At 37.5% G+C, this 21644-nt stretch overlaps 1 long non-coding RNA gene across 1 annotated transcript in view; it reads left to right on the forward strand.

Annotated features, from left to right (window-relative positions):
• Positions 1–3023: 3023 nt before the first annotated feature.
• LOC311608477 overlaps positions 3024–21644 on the forward strand; it is a 36786-nt gene continuing 18165 nt past the window's right edge. Inside the window, exon 1 of the long non-coding RNA XR_014782983.1 lies at positions 3024–3244. This is a non-coding gene — a long non-coding RNA (uncharacterized lncRNA). The remainder of the gene's footprint in view (positions 3245–21644) is intronic.

Consider the following 21644-nt stretch of genomic DNA (forward strand, 5'->3'; position numbering starts at 1 on the left):
ATTTTACTTGTAATTAAAAAGAGATCTAAATAAGCATGCACGTATATAGCTTCTGCACATACATAGAAAATTTGGAAAATTATGATTCCAAAATTTTCAGACAACCCATTGTTTGCTATAACTGCAGTGATAAGTTCAGCTTAAGTTTATCTGTTGCCAAGTACTTTGTTCAGAAATGTTGTAGATACTATTCTCGATAAGTTAGATATCAATTTTTAAACTTTTATATCTCTACACATATAAATGTGTCAGGTTTGCTTGGTGCTGTTTACAGCTCTATGGCACATAGTAGTTGCTTCTTAGAAACACTTCTTCAAAGAATTAATTAGTGAGTGACTGAGTGGCTAAATTCTATTTTCCCCAACCCAAATATCATCCTTGGGAAGTGTTGATGTGTAGGTAAAGTATACAGAGTAGATTTTACTTTATAATATGCTAAGGACATGTATTTCTTTTTCTATATAAAAATTGTTGCTAGCTGGAGAAACAATTGCTTCTTGCTGCCTAATCTCCATCTTCTGCTCTATGTCTAGAAGAGTGAAGAATGAAAAAGAATAAGGCAGAGAGTTCGATTAGAAAATAGACAGGCCTTAACCGCGGATGTCACCAAATTCTCAGTTTCCTTTGAGACTTATGACTATACAGTAGCAACTATATTCATCTTGCTTTCAAAAGAATTAATGATATTATTGGAAAAGAAAATATTTTCAACTGCATTCTAAAAAAATGAGTCCATTTCCCCATGAAGGATCCTACTGATAATTTCATTATCTGTATTTTCCATTCTTCTTCTGTCCCAAACACACTGACAATATTTTTACCTAAAGTTTAACTGTTGGGAAAACAGGACTTTTCTGTGAAAATTAGCTCTAGACTTAAACTTGACTTCTTAACTCTTTTTAGACATAAATTACCTATTATCACACTTATGCGGCTAAACTATAATTTTTTTTAAATGTTATATAATAAAATCAATTATCTAATTTTTAAAGCATGGTGAAATGAAGCAACGATTTTACTTGTTTGTTTTTTTTCTTTCAGACAGAAGTTGGTGAGATTGAAAAATTAAATCTAGTTCGTTACATGGATGTTTTAGTCTCTCTTAATTTTTAATACAAGAATCAACATCTTTTAATGCGGATTTTGAAATATACTTCTACTACCAAATATATGATATCTACGGGGTCAAACTTTACTCTTCAAGTGTATTTAGGGTGTTATCACTAGTAAGTACATTTTTTTAAAGGCAGATGTGTAAGTTTCTTTTCAGACTTGCAGCCTGCCCTTGGTGAATTTCGGACGTAAGACTCCACCATTTCCTACAGTTTCCTTTCTGTCCTCCTGGATTCATGAGTTCTCCTCACAGTCACTCCAGCAGGGAGTTTCTACAAGTGCTGAACTGATGGTAGAATATGCTAGATTCTTATCTCACTAAGGTTTAACCAAGCTTCACCACTATAAAATATTTAGTTGAGATATCCGATTGTGACCCATTTGTGTTGCATTGTCTTTAATCCCGCACGCTTGTGAGACAGCGGTGATTTTCATTAAATTAGAGTGGTAAGTGAAAACTGTCACAATTTTTAAAGTTCTGCTTCATAAAGCTTGCATCCAAGTTATTATCTGTTTAATTCAAGCATAAAAAGCAACCCCCACTGAACAAGCAAAATAAAAGTTTAGCATTTATTTTCATATCTTAACATCAATTAAACTGATAAACATACAAATTCTGCATGTGTTTACTGTTTGCTAGCCCAAGAGTCTGTTTAGAAGGACGAGAGGGATTATTGACAAGGTGGAAGTCAGTGTGACTACACTTAATATCTTCAGTAAATGTAGTATTTTTTTTCTTCAGAAACTCAGGGAACTCAGAAAACAGCCGCAATTACAATAATATTTGAATCCTTTCAAAATGTACAAGGATAATGTAAAATAGCTTAGTAGAGTGCCAGAGCTTCTCTTCCTAGGCCTCTGTGCCTGAACACAGGAGGTGGTCAGGGACATTTCTGTAGCCAACCCAACACAGTAAGGTGGGCTTCCCAATAGCACGAGCAGGGTTTCCCTCAAGGTGACAAGCACGCCTTTGAAACCAGGAAAGTTTAGTTTGCCCTTCAAGAAAAGTGATTTATAGGAGGAGGAGCACATTTTACCCGAAAAGGATAGGAGAACCTTGCCCGAGGCAGTGTTGTGACATTGCCAGGGGAAGACGATTGTGAAATACTGAGTGCGTGTTTTTGTGGCGCTGTCTGAAAGCCCTGGCTACTACAGCGGGGGTTTGATATCATGTGTGTCTATTTCCGGATCCACTGCCTTCTAATCACTAATGAAAATGTGGCAGTGAGTGGAGACCTGAACTCTACTTCAGTTCTTTTATATCCATTGACAGATGGTTTCTGGTGAAAGTTTCTAAATAATTCTCTCCTACTTTCTGTAAAGAAAATATAATTCGGTTGCCTAGTTAAATGAATAAGACATTTTAAAGGTGACATAATCCTCCGTATTATGGGCTACCTGTGTGCTGCTCTAACCTTGGGCATCCATCAAAAACAGTCTCTCACTCCTAAAGTGCATTTTGCAAATAACCAGCCAGCTAAATCACAGTAACTAAGGGAAATCAGGACAAGTCTAATAGTAGCCAAGCTCTAAATAGGACTTTACATAAAAATAGAAAATGTGACTCAGAATACAGTACTAGTTCTTAGAGATGTGTTCCCAACCATCAGAGTCAGCGTGGGCTATGACACTGGTAAGTGTGGGCTAACAGGGTAAATGGGAATAGAAAAAAGGCTATTTTTCCCCCAGACTATCTTTTAGACTATTGTTTCACATTATTCTATGCTTATAGGATGTACAGAAAACCCTGCCTACTCATTTCTTAGTTTCTTTAATAGCAAGTTTTCAGTAAGCCTTATATTAGTAGGATTGATGGTCTTCATAATGACATTTTAAGTTTAAAAACATAACTGAGGAAAACATGTGTCTGGCTTCTGTTGTTTATTAGCTGAAGGGATCACTGTGTTAAACAAATGCACCAGTGACTTCTGCTGTGACACACCATGAACCAAAGACAGAAAAGATTAAATCTCTGACCATGGAAGGGACATGACAGAAATTCTGTCATATATATATATATATACATATGCTACCTACTTGCAAGACCACTTGAGACACTGCACATAGACTCCGGTTTCCTACTAGCCCACAGGGCTGAAGTTCCTTAGCGGGCTTAAATTAAGAATTTGGGGTAAGTATAAAACTTTGTAGATGCTTATTTTCATAGTTCTAGGTGTTTTATTTTCACATCCCCCTCTTTTTTTTTCCATCCTAGTTTTCTTTGACACAGTAGTCAAAATCTGTGGATTTTTAGAAAGCTTATAGTAAGGAAAGGTTTAATGGGGGGAAAAATAAGGCAACAACCTAATAATCTCTGGGGTGCATTACTAAGAGCAGGGTACCTCCATCTCCTGTAAGGCAGGAGATGGCGTGGGGGAGGCTTGTCTGTCATTGTAATTATCTTAGAGGACTGAAACCCCTTCCTCTCGCTTCTCAACCTTGAACTAATGGCAGGTGTTAGAAGTCCACTTCCACAGTAAGTTCCTGTAAACAAAACTACTTATTTATAGACAGCTTCTCAGTACTGTTTCCATGAGGTCAGTCAGAATGCAACCGGGTCACTCGTCAACTGCAAAGAAAAACAAATCCTATCTTTGAAATTAAACAATTGCAAGCGGGTGCAGATAATCTGGTAGTTTGCGTATGGGAGGAACCTCAGGATTATGAATGGAAACTGGCTGAGGGAAACTCAGAAACAAGCCCATGAGCTCCTGCTTGTAGAGCAACAAGAAAATAGGGCTGACATCATGGAAATCTGCCAACAGACCTAAGCAAAATGTAGTGTTGTACTTCTCTTTTCTGCTCTTTCTCTTTTCTATAGAACACTGGTGGGAACCAGCATTGGTGGGAGAGGAAACCTCAGTACACATACACACTATGAATGGACAAGTTAAATCACTCAAATAGTCAAAGTTCCCTGTGAATCTTTGCCTTTTTAAAATATTGAGAGACAAAGTAAAATAACAATACCAATATTAATGCCTTTTAAAATATACATAAATGAATATTCTTTCAATATTCTCACAATCTTCTTTTAAAACTTGACTTCTTTTTAAATATATTTTATTAATTCATTCATATTACATCTCAATTATTATCCCATCCCTTGTGTCCTCCCATTCCTCTTTCCCTCCCATTTTCCCCTTACTCCCCTCCCTTATGTGCAGATTCTGCACATATTTTAGAAGATAAAGTCTTTAATGGTTTTAATTTATATTTAAGTTACATAAGAAGATGGAAGCTGGATGCCTTGTGTTTTTTGTTTCTTGTTTTGTTTCACTTTTTGCTTTATTCCTTTTTTTAAAAAAAATGTTTCTTGTTGTTAACTTTTTTTTGTTTGTTTTTGTTTTTGTTTTTGTTTTTATTCTTCCTTTTTTTGGTATCTTTTTTTTTATTATTAATTTATTCATATTACATCTTGATTGTTAGCCCTTCCCCTGTTTCCTCCCATTCCTCCCTCCCTCCCACTTCCCCCTTCTCCCCTCCCCTATGTCTGTGATTGAGGGAGACTTCTTCCCCCTATATATGCTCTAAGATTATCGAGTCTCTTCTTGGTAACTTGCTATCCTTCTTCTGAGTGCCACCAGGCCTCCCCATCCAGGGGACATGGTCAGAAAAGGGGCACCAGAGTTCACGTGAGAATCAGATCTCACTCTCCACTCAACAGTGGAGAATATCGTGTTCGTCGGCTAGGTCTTGGTAGGGGTTCGAAGTTTACTGCCTATTTCTCCTTGGCTGGTGCCTTAGTTTGAGGAAGACCCCAGGACCCAGATCTGCCTGTCATAAAGTTTTTCTTGTAGGTTTCCAGGACCCTGTGGGTCCTATTATTTCCCCATTCTTCCATGCTACTCTCGCCTAAAGTCTCAATAGGATGTCCTCTTGTTGTTAACTTATGAGAGAAAAAAGGCATGGCTTTGGAAGGGTGTGGAGGTGGGAGGGGCCTGGAAGAAGATGAGGAGGGAGGAACTGTGATCAGAATATATTGCATAAAAATTTTATGTTCAATAAAAAAATTAAATAGAAGGTATCTAGGCATTTAAATAGATAAAAACATAGCAAAATTTAAAAACAACTTATTAATTTTTAGACAATTTCATGCAATGCATCTTGATCATATTTTTACCCATCCCCAACTCCTCCCCCACTAACCCTCCCACCCAAATTCATGTTTTCTCCCTCCCTCCTCTCCCTCCCTCCTCTCCCTCCCTCCTCTCCCTCCCTCCTCTCCCTCCCTCCTCTCCCTCCCTCCTCTCCCTCCCTCCTCTCCCTCCCTCCTCTCCCTCCCCCTCCCTCCTTGTCTCTTTCCTCAATCAGAATAACTATTTCACGCTGACACACAAAATCTTGACTACATTCAAAGCATCTTATTTGCTCAAAAATGAATTTAAGTTGCAAAGGCATACAAACGTCTTCTCACCTTAAGGAACTGTTTCACGAAAAAGCTAAAGTGAAAGCTTGGCTAGAGCAGAGGTCTATTTTTCACTGTTAGCCAATAATAGTCAGCTAGCTCTTCCCGTATAAATTAAATTAACCACCACAACATAAGATCAGGCAATCACAGCGCGACGCATGAAATAAGCACACACATGACTAAGGGCAGCCAGATCTCAGAAGAAGTAGCCCTTAGCCAGGTGATCAGGGGAGATGTGACGATGTTTAGGGACTGAGATGGGTCTCAATTAGACAACAGCTCAAAAAGAGGTATTCTTGTGGTGACAAGAATAAGAGGAAGGGCTGGGCAGAAGGGACAAAAATGAATACTACATAGTATTAGAGCAAAATGTAGGATGAAAACAAGTGGCACAGAGGTGACAGAGTCCACTTGAGTAAGGGAAGAAACTTGCAGAGAAAAAAGATTGGAATTAGATTTAAAAGGTACATCACATAATGTGGGGAAAGTCATCTCAGGTCTCTGGAGTACTTAAAACCATAAATTTATGTTTATGTTTAAAACTTTGTATATATTATATGGAAGAGGCACATAGATGTCCCCATAGATATTATAAATATGCATCCAATTGCTTTATAACTATCATATCAGCATACACACATATTTACATATTTCATTTTGTGTACATATTTGCTTACTATATATTATGCCAAACCTATGTTAAATTGTAATCTCCATGAGAAAATGAAACTTATTCTTGTTCCCCATACTTCTAGTGTCCTGTGCAGTACTTGTCACATGCTAGGTGCTATTTAAATATTTAATAAAAGAAAAAGATGAACAGTTGGAAAACTGGTCGAGTTTTACTAGAGTAAGAATACACTGACCAGAAGAATCAGGATGGATCCACACACGGTGGCACACACATGTGAGCCTACTTCCCACTCAGGCAGCAAAGGCAGGTGAGCTACCACATACTTGAGGCTGGATTGGTAAATTCTAGAAAGGAGTAAAGGTTAGAAGTTTGAGTAGAAAAGTAGTGACCTGTTACCAGCCCTCTCCAAAGTTTTTATCTAACAAAGGTATTTTTCATTAAAAAAATAATTTTACCCTTTCAAATTGGAAGGGGAGTTCGGATAGTTAAAATGGAGCTTCATAAAGGCAGTGATTTGAGGTTGCTTAAAAGTGTAGGAATCCGACAGAGCTGTCTGACAGTGTAAAACCTTAAGTTTTAGATAGTTTTTGTCACACTACTTGTTTTTATTTTAAAGCACCTCCTCTTTAATCTATGCTGCTGCTGTTAAAACCAGAGGAAAAGGAAACCCAGCTAAAGCCACAGTCAAAGGACAGCTTTGTCATCAAGTTTTGGGAGCTTGCCTTTTGAGTTCATCTCCTCCTCCTCATCTTGCTTCCCCTCTGGATGCACTCAGCCATCAGAGGTACTGGAGGAAGGTTAGAAACCCCAGACAGGAAAGACATCATGGCCGGTGTGCCACATGCACCGGGTTTATACTTCAGGGCGGTTCTGTCCCACTGTGAGTCACAGCACTAATTCATCCTACACAACCCCAGTTCCGGCTATCCCTAGCTAACTTTCCCTCAGCTCCAGGGGTTCTCAGGCTCCACTGCTGCTAACTCTGCACCCCAATTGCTTCCTCATTTTTTTCACTTCTGGCTCTCGTAGGACTCTCCACAGCCCCTTGTCTCTTAGAGTTTGAGTTGTTTTCTACCTTTACTAAGCATTAGAACTTACAACATTGGAGCTGGATGAAAGAGCAAGAGGCAAAACACAGAAAGGAAAAGTGCTGCTCAGACACTTTAATAGTGACTCCGCCTTGTTGATAATGTTTCCAACATACCACATCAAGTCATTTTGAAACAAACAAACAAACAAAGAAAAACCTGTAGGCCACCACCCTGTTGTTACAGGAGATGGACAAATCAGAATTACAGAGTTAATTTAAGGGCATGCTAATGAGGGTAGGTAGAGGAAAGAGAGCTCCTATGCTTGTAAAGGAAGGCTCCCAAATCCCCATCCTGTCCCTGTGCAAGCTACTAGGTGACAAGATAATTTAACTCATACGACAGAGCCAAAGGAAAAAGCAAAAAAACAAAATAGCCCTGAAAAAGTTCAGAGAGCAGCTTTATCCATGTGCACATGCATTCATTTTCAATGGGAAACTGGCATATGTTGTTGTCAGAGGCCTGGGAGTCCAGTAAATGACTAAGAGCAAACTATTTCCCCCAGCTGTGTGTTGTGCTCCGCCTGTACTTAAAGTGAGTCTAGCTGGCAAGCACATTGATAACCCGAACAATAATATACTCTAAACAGTGTTGTCTAGAGAAACCCCAAAGGGGAAAAAAATAACACGAACAAGAAAAGTTTTTAACATCATTAAATAAATAAAGAACATTACTGTATGTTTTTAACATATTCTTGAACAGAAATCATAAAGAGAAAGTTTCCACGGGTCCATTTAAAAAAAAAAAACATTGATCAGTTACTTTCACATGGTCATTAAAGAAAATGGTATAATTCTTTACAAAAGAATAAAGAGAAATATCTTCTGATGAGATGTTAAAGAAATCTTTTGACAGTAACATACAGTAATCCAGTTCATTACTTTAGATATCTAAAAGGAATACCCACAAAAGCAAATACCCACTAAAAGCAAAGGCTGTCCTTAAGTGTGAAAGGAGTTAAACAAGTATAGAACTACACTTTCTGATAAGAAAGAGGAAGTAGGTTCACCAACAGTAATATGTACTCAAATGTACCCAGAATATACCCTCAAATCAGAGTGACAGCTACTAGATTATATGTGTTGCATTTATAGAAGTGGCAGCAATACATGAAAAAGACAGCTTGCAAAAAAGTTTGTCTTTGTCAAGTAACAAATCAAAGTATTGAGATAACAGAGAGTACCCATTGCTTCCCCAGTGGCACATGTAAAAGAAGGCTGTGGTTAATGTATGAGCAATGGCTACTTTGGTTCACAGTCTTCCACATCAAAGAGGAGCTTTGGTGTCAAAGGTGTGCTTATCTTCTCTGCCTTTACATGACATCACAGCCAAGGCCTCACGACTTAACTATGACAGTCAATATCAAATTCGAGTACCACTGGACATCCGAGACTCTCAGAGCTGTGAACAGTAAATAAAGGAAGTGTTCTAAAAAAAAACTGATAAATGAATATTATAAGAAGAAATACATTTTGTGAGATAGTGGAACCATGTCGTTTTGGGATTGGATCTAGCATTCTTCTTCTCAATCATACAGTAATCATTTTCTACATAAATATAAAATGATGGAGGCCATCATTTTATGATATGTCCTGGTCATACCATGTGCCCTAGGCATTTATAACTTGAGCTCCACTAAAATGAAAACACTCAAAAAAAAAAAATAAACTCCCACTTTCAGTTGGGAACATTAACGTGGCTTATCACCATGTCCACTCACTGTGTTCCTCTTTAGGATTGTCGGTTTGCTGTCCTCTTAGTTCTGTCTTCCCAGCTACACTTTCCTCAGGAAAAATTTCCCTCTCTTCTTCCTCCATATGACAAACACATTCATTTCTGCCATCCATAGGATCTTTCAATTATCATTTAGATGGTTCAGAGGTACTTAAGTAAGGAAAGAATTAAATGTATTAATAATGTTCTTGCTTTGTCTTCTATGGTAGAAAGATTCCTTGTGAAATTATATGCTAGCATTAACATGGGAATTTAAGCAGTTATGATAAGGAAGCTATTTATTCTTTAAAATTTTCAGTGTCTTGCCTGAGTTAAACAACCATGTAGGATTAGTGAGAGTTTGTTTAACTTAATATAGCAAAATACCATATACGCACTTTCTTTCTCGACATAGAGATACACCTTAAAAGACTTCATTATGGACTCTTAGGGAGACTTAGCTATTGGTTCATGTAGCTTACTCCTTCTGCACTTAGAATACAAAATATTCCCCCAATTATTTCCTCTAATGAGTCTAGTGATTATCATCTACAAACTTAATTATGTGCTTTGAAAGAACAGCAAGTACTTCCCTGTTTCCCCCGATTCTCAGACTTGTAATTCATTTTGGGCCCTTTCGGTTTTCTTGACACGTGAGGTCTAGTTCCCGAGTGATCTGTTGGGTATGTGTTAGTAGTTTAGCTGATATGCTGTCATCAGATGGAACCAACTGATCATGAACACACGATCCCCTGGGAGCTCGTAAGATGTGCTGAGCTCAGACATAGAATGAGACAGCGGACTGGACCGTCGCCTTCTGACACAGAAGTCACAGAGCCATCACAGCATGGTTAGCTAAAACTGTGCAACATGAATGCTTTATGCTACATCAAGTAGTATTTGTATTTTACTTTTCTAAAGAGATGTAGTAGCCGCTATTATCATTTAAAATACTGAAGAAAACATTGAATTAAGGAAAATAAGTGTCTAATTTTCTAGTCAATCATACTTATTTTAATTTTAGCCATGAAACAAACTGATATGGCTCAAGAAAAAAACTTTAAAAAAAAAGAGCTTACAAGCACCTACATTATGGCACAGAATAATAATATCATAGCATTTAAGATATGAAACAGGATTTTCATGTTACTTATTGTAATACTTTGATTTCATGGACATGAAAAACAAGGCTCAGAAAATATGAGTAAATTTTCCTGGTTGTATAAAAATATGGTGACAACCAGGATACCAGAATATGGTTAATTATACGTTTTCCTGCTTATTTATCTTTTTATTTTGTGGTTTTTTTCCTGCTTATTTATCTTTTTATTTTGTGGGGTTTTTTTTTTTTTGTTAATATTTTGTTTTCTAAGACAGGGTTTCTCTGTATGGTCTTTGCTTGTCCTAGACTCACTTTGTAAACAAGGTCAGCATTGAGCTCACAGCAATCCATCTGCCTCTATATCCCTTAGTGCTGCGATTAAAGACATGCACCACCACAATTGTTTTGTTTTGTGATATTTTCATATCCAAGAAGTATAAAAGGATTTGTCATCTCTCATGACTAAACTTTGATGTTCTGAATCGTCAATAGTGTTTATTTTATTTACCAGATTTCTGTATTCCTTATCCAGTTATTCTGACATAAACTTTGATGAAAAAAGGAAGTGTTTAGTAATGATCTTCATATATTTGTGGCTTGGAATGAGGTAGGAGGTCGCTGAAAACTACTTAAATAAAATTCTCTTGATAGATTTTCAAATCAAGGTTGATGCAAATAATTCATTGAACTTTTACATGATCTTCATGTTGGCTAGCAAACATTTGTTATTCAAGAGGGAATAATTTAAGTTGGAGTTATAAATATATTTTAGAAAATCTGATTTCTTGAGATTTTTGTATCCTTAATTTCCCTGAGCTTTGTGTATTTCTAACATCTCAGGGTTTAATGGGAGCATTCACAGACTTATTTACTTGCACTTCTGCCTTTCCTTGAGGCATTTCTAAGTGCCCAAATCTATTAATAAGGAGGAATAAATAGACACAAATGAGCTTCTTTTCCGTCATTTACAATTTAGTCTACTATGGGATAATCTTGTGTCCTCTATTAATCGACAGCTAACACAAGCCTTCCATTGTGCAGGAGAGAGATGAGGCATCAGGGGTGGAATTCAGTCAAAATATTAATTTAGACATTGGGAGCCATCATCTTCTTGAGAAAACTATCAGGTAAAGTGCATTCATTTTCAGCCCAGCTAAATGCCCGTGTCCAAGGATTGCACAAGCCTGTTAAAGTCAGTAAGTGTCAAAGTCTTGAGCTACGGACCAGACAACATTGCCCAATAACCACAGTTAGGGCTCCCGGTGTCTGCTCTTCCTCTTTAGCAAATCTGAATCTTTCTTCCTATGCTCTCTCCCATACAAATTATTCATGCTGATGTTGAAATTGTGGCAATTTACGGGGAGCATTCAGTAGTTTTGCGTAGCCCTGAAAAATCACTGTTTAAACACCAGTTAGAAAACCGACCGCAGGAAATTAATCTCACGAACATACTTTGAATGCACTTACTACGGTGTGTTTTACAATTATATAGACTAACATTTTAAACAAGCCTTTGGTTTGTCTGAAAAAACTACCATGTTAGCCCTCAGTTTCAAGTTCCTTCACTGACTAGCCCTGATTTTACTTCCCTTTTTTTTTCCTTCACTACCACATCTGCCACTTTTTGTCTAGCCTGTAGTTCTGGGTAATCCTGTCTCTGACTCCTGGTCGCCATTCTCACTTATACTTAAATCTCTCATCCAGAACTTTCCATCACCTCTCATTCTGGACACTCAAGTTATTGGACTTCACTGTAGTTGATATTTAAGCATATTAATTATTTCTGGTAATCTTTATAGTTTTAGGAAGCTTCAGTCATTCCCCCTTTGTACTTTATAATGAAGTAGCTCAGACAGCATGCAAGTCAGCCATGAAGATAGACTTTAAGTCTTAAGATTTAAGGCCTAAAAGTAACAAACGTTGATCCAGGGAGAATTGAAACAGAAAATAGAAGTAAAGGTTTAATATATTTTTTATTACCAACATTTGTTTGGTTTTATACAAATCTGAAAATATGTGAGCATTTCAAAATTCCTGTCTGTTACAAGAATCCATCAAGTTTGTGGATTACTAATTTAAAAAAAAAAGTAAATGTGAGAATGAGCCAGTTTTGTAGGAAAAATAGAGTAAAGCCGTCTTTTAAAAACAATACACAATTATTTGTTTTGTGCATTCAACCAATATTTCCAAATATCCAGAACTCTTTATGGAAGATGAGATTCCAAGTAGGTTGCCATTCTTTTTAAATTATTTATTTATACTAACAAAGCATCTTTATGCTTAACACATTGGAGAGCCAGTTAGATTTGCAATATTTGTTCTAGAAAGCTAAAGAAGAAGAGTGCAGTACATGCTCTTTCTCCTCAAGACTTCATGGGAAGAAACAATTTTCCTTCGCTTGTATCAGGCCGGTCTGTACACAAGTAAGTATTCAAGCAAAGATAAATGACCCTAGGAATAATATCAATAGAATTTAGTTTCTGTTTTGTAAATGGTAGAAGTCAGTAAATAAAAAGACAGGACTTTTGTTAAAAGCGTTTAAAGGTTTTTAAATATTTCAAATTTTTATTAAAGATGGTTAATTTAAAAGGAAGTTTTGTTCAAAAACACCTGACTTGTCTTCTTTTTGGACAAAGAAATTGCCATCATTCATCCTAAGCACTGTATGCACATCTTCTATCACTCAGTGAGTAAAATAAAAGTGTTCTATGTATAAACCCAAATCTATGACTAACGTGAAATATTCTCCATGTATTTCCGTAAAGTCTGAAAACTTGAATCTCTCTAGCTGCAAGAGCAATTGGCTGGTTGACTTACTGATTTATTGCTAATGCCAATTCTCCAGAAATCGCTAAAAAAAAAAAAAAATTAACAGAAGGTTAATAGAGTTGAGAAGGAATTCCAACATTGCCATTCACTCCTTCTATGCAGACCACATTTGTCTCCTGTGTGATCTTCCCCTCCTCCTAACAGCTGTGCCACCTCTTAGCGCCCATTAGGCTACTGCTGTTCACATCTCAAACTTCTGAGTTTCTTCATAGAGAAGCACTAGAGGGGGCCAAAGTGCAAGTCAATGTGGGGTGCTCCATTGGCCTACCCAACAGCTCTCCCTTTCCACACTTGCCAAATCCAACTCTCAATCAGACCGTCAACCAACCTAAAAGCGTATATAACCTACTGCTGCATGCTAGCGGTTGTAGTTGACACTTTCAGAAACTACAGAGAAACATGTCACTGAAAGAGGATTTACCATTGCTGCGTTGACCACCCTCAGGCAATAGTCAAGGGCTCATGACATGTAGCAGTTTGTAATTCTGCTGAGGCGTGAAATTGAATTACATGTGGCGAGCGACCCCTCTTTAGCAAGAATCCCTTAGCTGGAGTGTGCCTTGCTGACTGGTCCACATAGCTTCTCACGGTAGCTTACATATATTCTCTGCTTGTGGTCAAGTTACTATGTTGCTGTCCTCCTGACATGATAAAAAAAGCTACATACTTTGTGAGAAATAAAAATAAAAACAAACAAACAAACAAACAAACAAACAAAACAATTTTTTTGCGGCAAATAAAGTTACCGGCTGGTTCTGGTGATGGGTGTCAGGTAGCAACAAAATAATCGGAGAAACAAAACGGCCATCAAGGAAATGCCTCACGGAGGCAATTGCGTGGCGAGTGGATATCATTAATGTTGAGCTATGTTATCACTTGTGAATTTTAGGGGGAAGTAAAATCCTCATCTCTGTGAAAACTTAGAAAACAGTGTTGCTTTGTGATATTCAGCTTCTCAGAACCCGTATTGTCTTTAAATCTGCAAGATGTTGGATGTTACTTCTATTGTTTTTTTAAGATCAGGACATTTGTTTAATTCTGTTTCTTAAATGTGATACAAAAACCCCCATGGAGTCTTATGTATACTTCTACTGTACACTGTTCCTTTATTTTTTCATGCGCTTATTTGTATATTGGTAGCTGCACTGTATGTTTAAATAAAGTTCAGAATGAGGAGGGAATGCATTTTAAATTACTTGGGTAATATTTAGTATGGGCTTAGAAAAATCAATCCCATAGGGGAGTAGATTTAATGTATTTTCTCACATTGACTTAAACATTTTTCTTTGGCAATAGTTTCCAAAGGCTAGAACATTGTAACTATACCATTTCACACAAGGACGAGTGGCATGTTTTGGCCACCTGTCCCCTGTGAAGATCAAGGACCACCATTTTAGCTTAGGACAGCTGTTGTTTTCCATGCCTCTTTTTTTTTTTCCCCCCCTGCTGGTGGTTGTGTGTCCCGCCATCCAGGTCTCCCAGCCCCAAGCTGCCATTCGTGGCACTGGCCCTTGCTATTTTTACATCATGTGGGCTGTTTTCTCCCTTCTCAAGTAATAACAATATTGTTTGTAATAAAAATTGGAAACCAGACGCTTGACTTCTTGAACACAAAGCCTTCTCTCTTTTCCTGGCTAAGCACATAAGACAGGGGGAGAAATGTAGATAACAGAAGCAGGAAGCAAACAAGCTACTTATCTCTGAAAGTTTGCAAAGCACTTTTGAAAATGAGAATTCTTCATATTTTTAAAACCCTCTCCACCCATTAGCCTCAACACTACACTGCTGCTATACTTACACCTCACTCGTTATGTATTTACTTTTTTATATAACTAAGCAGCACCCTGTCATAAATGAAATATTCATGCAAAAAACCTGCTCAAAATGCATTTATAAAAAGAACATATAAAAACTCCATCTGCTCCCACTCCTAGCAAGCCCTCAGATACCCAAGTGTAAGCCCTCTGATTCTACAAGAGGTAAAGCAACAAAGTGTCCGTGATGTATTCCTGAAAGCTCAAACTTCTGACTTTGAGTTAAGAAAGATCTATGAGCCCTCAGTCATCAAAATGCTTAGATCAACATTGATGGGCTTAGACGCTGCACATAATGAATTCACGTGCTAGCATCTTGTAATGGGGTAGTCTTGCCCGGTCATATTGTGCTGAAATGAGCTGAAACTCTTCTGGGAAGTTGTGAGAGCATTTTGCAGTCAATTGATACCATGCTACTTTATAATAAGCCTTTCTTTAAAGCAAGTTGTCCAGACAGTCCAAGCTGAAGTGTTGGCACTGGTTTTAGAGTCAGCTCAGAAAGCTAAGGATAATTTGAACATACTCTGTGTGTTTCACCGTTCACATGTGGAGTATCACCTCTGCTGCACATAGGTTCCCTCTGATTTTCTGAGTACATCTGAATTCGGTGGAATTCTTCCCAATGGCAAACTGTATATGTAAAAGTTCTACGGACAGGTTAAAGGAATTCTTCTCTTCCCTTGCTGTTTCCCAGCATTAAATGCTTCTCCATTCTGAGTTCCCTGCAGTCCACTTTCAGTCTATGTGTATTCAACCAGCCTTGAATCAAAATATTTTTAAGACTGCCTCTGTACAGGTTCTTTTTCTTCACTATCTGAGGAAGGCAGAAAGATAATTATCTATCTAGTATTTATATCATATTAGATATCATGGTTAGACATGGAGAATAAGCTTTAGTCATATTTACATATTAACCCTGTTTTATATAAAGGACTTGGTCAGAGAAAGATTTTTAGTATCCAAAGCAGGTTGTGGGTCATATTCCCCTATGTATATCAAGAGATAACTATATGGAAATTTTATGTTTTCTTTCTGAATCAGTAAAGAATTATGTCAGAGTGTAAACAAACAAGCAACAAACAAATGAACAAAACCCAGTGTATTTACATGTCAACAAAAACAACCGTCATACATACGAGAATCAGGGTAGGGGAAGAGGTTGGGGGAAGAATTTTCTTTTCCAGCAGAGTTACCTAGAGACAAGCAATGCAGAGCCAAGCAGTGGTTGCAGCGTCACCTGGTAGCTTAGAAACATTTTCATTTCGAGATGTCAGGTTATGGATGGAGAGGTCTCTTGCTAGTTTGTGCAGCACACTGCACACTAAGCAAAGAAAGCTATGTTTCTCCCTCTTGGGACAAGATTTAGGGGAAGGCCACTTGCTTTTGATCACATTCCTGTAACAGACATTTGTGTGTGTGTGTGTGTGTGTGTGTGTGTGTGTGTGTGTGTGTGTGTGCGCGCGCACGCATGCGCGTGTGTGCAAATCTTGCTGTAAATTCCTGAGAAATGTTGTCTTGAACTTGAAACATTGTCATCCAAATAAACTCCCACCCTCTACAAGAAGAATGAGAAGTGAGGTCAGATGCTGGGAGAGAAACTTTCAGCCTGTCTTACTTCATTAATCATATTATTTTGTTCAGATACGTTTCCAAACACCTTTAGTAGTTAAATACTCCATTTTTCAAGAATCAAAGTGAAGACGATGATGATGATGGTGATGTGGGTAACAAAGAGGCCTGGGCTGTTTTTAACCAGGCTGTTAATATCTGCTTGTGTGGCAGAGAATCAGTGAGCCCCTTCAGATCATGGCCCACACTGTACTCCATAAGCGAAGATGAACAGAAGTCTTGAATCTGCTGACTCATGATGCCTAAGGTTTTTCTCTAACAATAGAGGGATCTCGCTGTTCACGATGTAAGCCATAAGTCTTCTGAGTGTGTCATTGGAGAAGTTGATAATAGGATCACACAAACAAAATAAAATAAAACAAGGATTAGTCAGGAGAAAGTGGAGTCTGACATCGCCTGTTCATCACTCCTATTGAAATCAGGCTGTTGGTGGATGTCACTGCCTCTTAGTAACTTACTGATTATTTTTTCACTGTAAATATGTTAGGGCATGAATAAAATATGGGAGACTTGGGCCATAATCATATATACATTTGTCTTGGTCCTCTAATGCCTTATGATTCTGTGACAAATTATCATAGCCTGGGTAATTTATAACCAATAAATTCATATTTCTCACAGATCTGAAGACAGGCAAATTCGAGATCAAGACAACAGCAGATTTTTGTTTGCAAAACTTCAGCATTTACCTATGTTAAGTCCTACATTGTCTCATATGTTTTAGTAAACAAAGGCACTAACAGGCCTTTATCATAAGGGTGCTAATGTCATTTACAGGCCTCTGCACTTAAAGACATAGTCACTTGCAAAGACTTTCTAGTTAATACCAATAGATTCTGAGTTAGGTTTTCAAAATAAACATTTAGAAGAAACACATTCATTCAAACCAAACCACATTATGCCTCTGGATTCACATCGAAAAGAAGAGGTAAGGTCAAAGGGGTTGAACTAGAAAGTACCACTAAAGAGCTTCTTCAAGCTATTAGCATTACTACAGAGTCAAAAATGTTCTAAGATAAGGTTATGAGAGAGAGAGATCTACTCCAAAAGCTGAGAACCCAGCAATGAAGAATCTGCCTAGTGTCTCTGAGTCAATAGTAATTTTCCATCCACTATTGCCTAGTACTTTGTCACTTTAAGTCTGTAACCTGTGACAGTTGACAGCTGTCAGTTGTGAGGATTTGCTCTGGCTGAAGGCCAGCCATAAAGAACAAGGTTAGGCGTGAGGGACCAAACTGAAAAAAAAAAAAAAAACTTCTTTGGCTCTCTTTGTGGAGCACTAACATGTTGTTATGCTTTAAAGTCTCCTCTCCTGTGACATAACCTCATGTCAGGTCCCATAAAATTCCCATATAAGTCTCTGTAATGTATCCAAATGTATCCTGTCTGGAGAAAAATACTATCCAGTTCGTCTTGTACTTCTATAATAGAATGTGACAAAGTGAGTAATTCAGAGAGGAAAGAATATACTCATCACATTAGGGAGGCCAGGAATTCTAGCACAAGGGAATGTCGTAGTGAGGACCTTCTTGAATCTGAAGATGGTGGAGAATACCCATGTGAGGACAGCATCCAGGGGAACTTACTCTCAAAGCCACTTACCTTCTCAAGTGATAATGGTACAAACATGGCTCCTGAAGTTGGAGCTTCTTCGACCAAATCACTTCTTAAAGGGACCACCCTGCAATAAATATTACCACAGTGGCAATTCCATTTCAATGAATCTCAGAGGAGTCATTCAGATCATGATAATGCCTACCTACTTAGTACTAGCTTAGTCATTAGGAATATTCCAAAGGTACTGGCAGCTCGATTAAGTAGAGATAAACCTACTAAAAGCAGTTGCAAATGTCCCTAAAGACACACACACACTCACACACACATTATACATTAACCATATTTTTTTTTGCTTTTTCTGAAACTTTCCTTATATGATTTTAGAGAACGAAGATTTCCTAATAATTAAAAATAAGGATTTTTGAAAATGCAAGACATATCTGAGTTAAAACCTTGTTTTGCCATTTTCACACTTGTGTGATTTTTAATATATTAATGCCGTGTAAGACAAAAGATAATGCAGCCGTTACTTCATGCTTGCTTAAACATTTACTGAGCTAACATATTTTAAATGTTCTAAAGTAAAATCTTTAGCATAGTAAAAACTGTTTAAGTGTGTTCTATTTGCAACCTAGTGAGAGATATGAGACCTAAAACATTTCAGTTTTATGTTTCGTTAGAGTCCAAACGAACCCATCTCTATAGGCGCATATGTCTGAAATGGTGTGAGAAGAGATCACTTGGGAGACCCTGGTAACAGGATGATGACTTGAGGCTAGACTGATAGTGAGGCTCTGTCTCCACAAACAACAAGACCGTAAGCTTTATGTGGTGGTCCAGGCCTTGTTGCATCACTCTTTTCTATGCAAGCACACTCTACCTACCAATGCTAACTCTTTCTTTCTTTCTTTCTTTCTTTCTTTCTTTCTTTCTTTCTTTCTTTTTGCTTTTCTGCAGGTCTGAGCCTTCTTCCTCTTCCCACCCTTGATCTCCTAGTTCAATATCTCTTCACTTCTTTCCCACACACTTCCTAATATTCCACATTCTACTTCTTAATACTTCCCACAATATTCCTAATACTTATGGATGTCTACACTCTTCCTATCAAAGTCATACAGCTTACCACACATGGCAGGCAATCTCTACTTTGGATCCTCTTTGTGAAAACATTTAGATACCCATTTAAAATGTAAGAATTGTATAATATTCTGATGTATCTTTTTGTTCTCAACTTATGTCCTTGGATTCGATAACTAGTGTCACATGTCTTTATGTTACTATTTTGTCTACATCTTTCCAATTAAATGGAATGTTCCTATACTCCCTCTGCTCAGAATATCAAAATCTTGCAAAGCCCATCCTTTGTCTACCAAAACCAGGCTGTGTCACCCGAGAAGTTTTTTTTTTATATATACTCAGAGATTACCAAGAGAATGCCTCATTCTTCTGTATCATTTTGTATGAATGCCATGACTGTTTTCTAACTCTTACAAAGTTAGAGTTTTGCTCAGCAATGAGTGACCTTCAATGCTAATAAATCTTCAATTTAATGAAAAGAATTAGCACTGCCATCAGCTGATAACTAAAGGATGTACATGACATGTACATGTATTATGATAGAAAACCGAAGCTCACATATTGTGGTTTATCACAGTATCATTTGTCTCAAGAATCAGATGACATAGAGATAGATTATTAACTAAAGTGTAATATAACATGCATATAACTGCATCTCATGGATATAAGTAGCTGAATTAACCAGGGCAAGACATGAAACAGTGGCTGAGAGTTTTTAAAGAACGATGCAATGGCTGAAACACAAATTATATTTTTTCTTGCCCACAAAGTAACCCCAAGAGGGTGTTCTTGGCTGGTGAAAAGTTTTGCTTTCACATGATTATTCAGGAACCTGGATTTTTTGATCTCATTACTCTATAATTATAGTCACCTGTGTTTTTTATTCTAAATAGACAAATTAAGAAAGAAGTAAAGACTATTTACCTTTTAGAAATCTTGGCCTAGAAATGATGTGTATTGCACCACTTCACAGTCTCCTGGTAAATACTACTCAGTGTGCCCACTCATTGAGTGGGAGACAAAGAATAGAGGATAGGAGGAAAAATTAATATTAGTGAACTTGTGATCCTGGTGCCACACAATTTAGACGCTCCTCTTGTAGATGTTATTTCTAACTGCCAGCTAGTTATAAAGCTCCCCCTTTTTAATTGGACAGATGATGAAGGTGAGATTCACAGGTTGTATGTAAAATACTAAAAGTGACAGAGCCAGTTGCTTAAGAAGAGTAAAAACCTCAAGTCTGTAATTTTGATTTGCGAATGCTCTCACTGACACGTCCAGGAAAGATGATGATTTAGTGGAAACTCATAAGCCTTTTCGGTAGCCTGACTTGAAAGTACCTAAGTACTGAATTTCCCACTCTTTAGTTGCATTTTCGCATTCACCTAGAAATGGCTAAGTTCTGATCATTCATGGCAGGTTTCAAACATCTTTGGCAATAGAAACTTCTTGGCATAAAATTTTGTGTCAACTCCTAATATTTGAGGTAAGTGACAGATAATACTTAGAAGGAAGAGGAGTTGGAAGCCCAGTGCCTTCCTCTCTGAGCCTCTTGCCTTCTCTCTTACCCAAGAAGATGCTGTACAACTTTTGTAGAATACTAGGTCACTTAAAACTCATTTCATTCTGTTTATTTAGTTTTAATTGAAAAATGGAGTGAATGTTGGGAGATTTCCATTCATTAGTAATACCTGGCAAAGGCAATACTAGACAGTATGTCAGTTAGCGATGAAAAGAAACATGGGGTCAAGGTTTGTGACCTCTAATGCTTGATGCTATAGAACAATGTGTTGCGTTCCATGCGTTGTGAGGTGTTATGTAAACGAGAGTCTACCATATGATTTGAATGCCCAGTGTAGAGACAGTTTAAATTCATCTGAGAGCCAAAGACTTTGCAGGAAAGACTTTATGAAAATGTGACATATGAGGAAAAAAACCATATGAATGCGGTTGCAAAGGTATAAAAGAGAAGAGATTTTTTTTTTAACATAACGCTGTAGGTAAATAGCAAGTTCAAAGAACTGAAATGGCTTTTGTTTTCTTTTGGCTACTACCCTAGAAGCATGTGGCTATAGGCTAATTCTTTGAAGAAAGCTGAGCCTCATCTGTTACTTAGGGCCAAACAGTTGGACTTTGCCCATTAAGTAACAGGATGCAATTAAGGATGCTTTTTGGCTTGTTGTTGTTATTGTTAATTTTAATGTTGTTTTAAAATCTCATGGTTAGCAAGGCCTGAAAGGAAAAATTTACATCAATAATAGTTATGCAAATTGTGTGTGTGTGTGTGAGTGTGTGTGTGTGTGTGTGTGTGTATGTATGAGAGAGAGAGAGAGAGAGAGAGAGAGAGAGAGAGAGAGAGAGAGACAGACAGACAGACAGACAGACAGACAGACAGACAGACAGTCAGAGACAGAGACAGAGAGACAAAGACAGACAGAGACAAGGATAGAGAGGGCAGAATCAAGAAGACAAATATAATATTACGAAAAAAATGTTTAAAAATAAGACAGTGCTTTTAGAACTAGAGAGGAGAGAAAAGAAAAAAAAGAGCAGTTTAGGAATCCAAGTAGAGGAGGACGGGTGATTATTTAAATTCAGGGGATTAGAAAGAAGTTGAGCTTGTTCCAGGTTTCTGGCTGAATTGAAGTCTATGTTTGTGCCAACAGAAATCAAAAGT

The sequence above is a fragment of the Acomys minous genome (assembly GCF_964271855.1).
Source record: "Acomys minous genome assembly, chromosome: 11".
NCBI lineage: Eukaryota > Metazoa > Chordata > Mammalia > Rodentia > Muridae > Acomys > Acomys minous.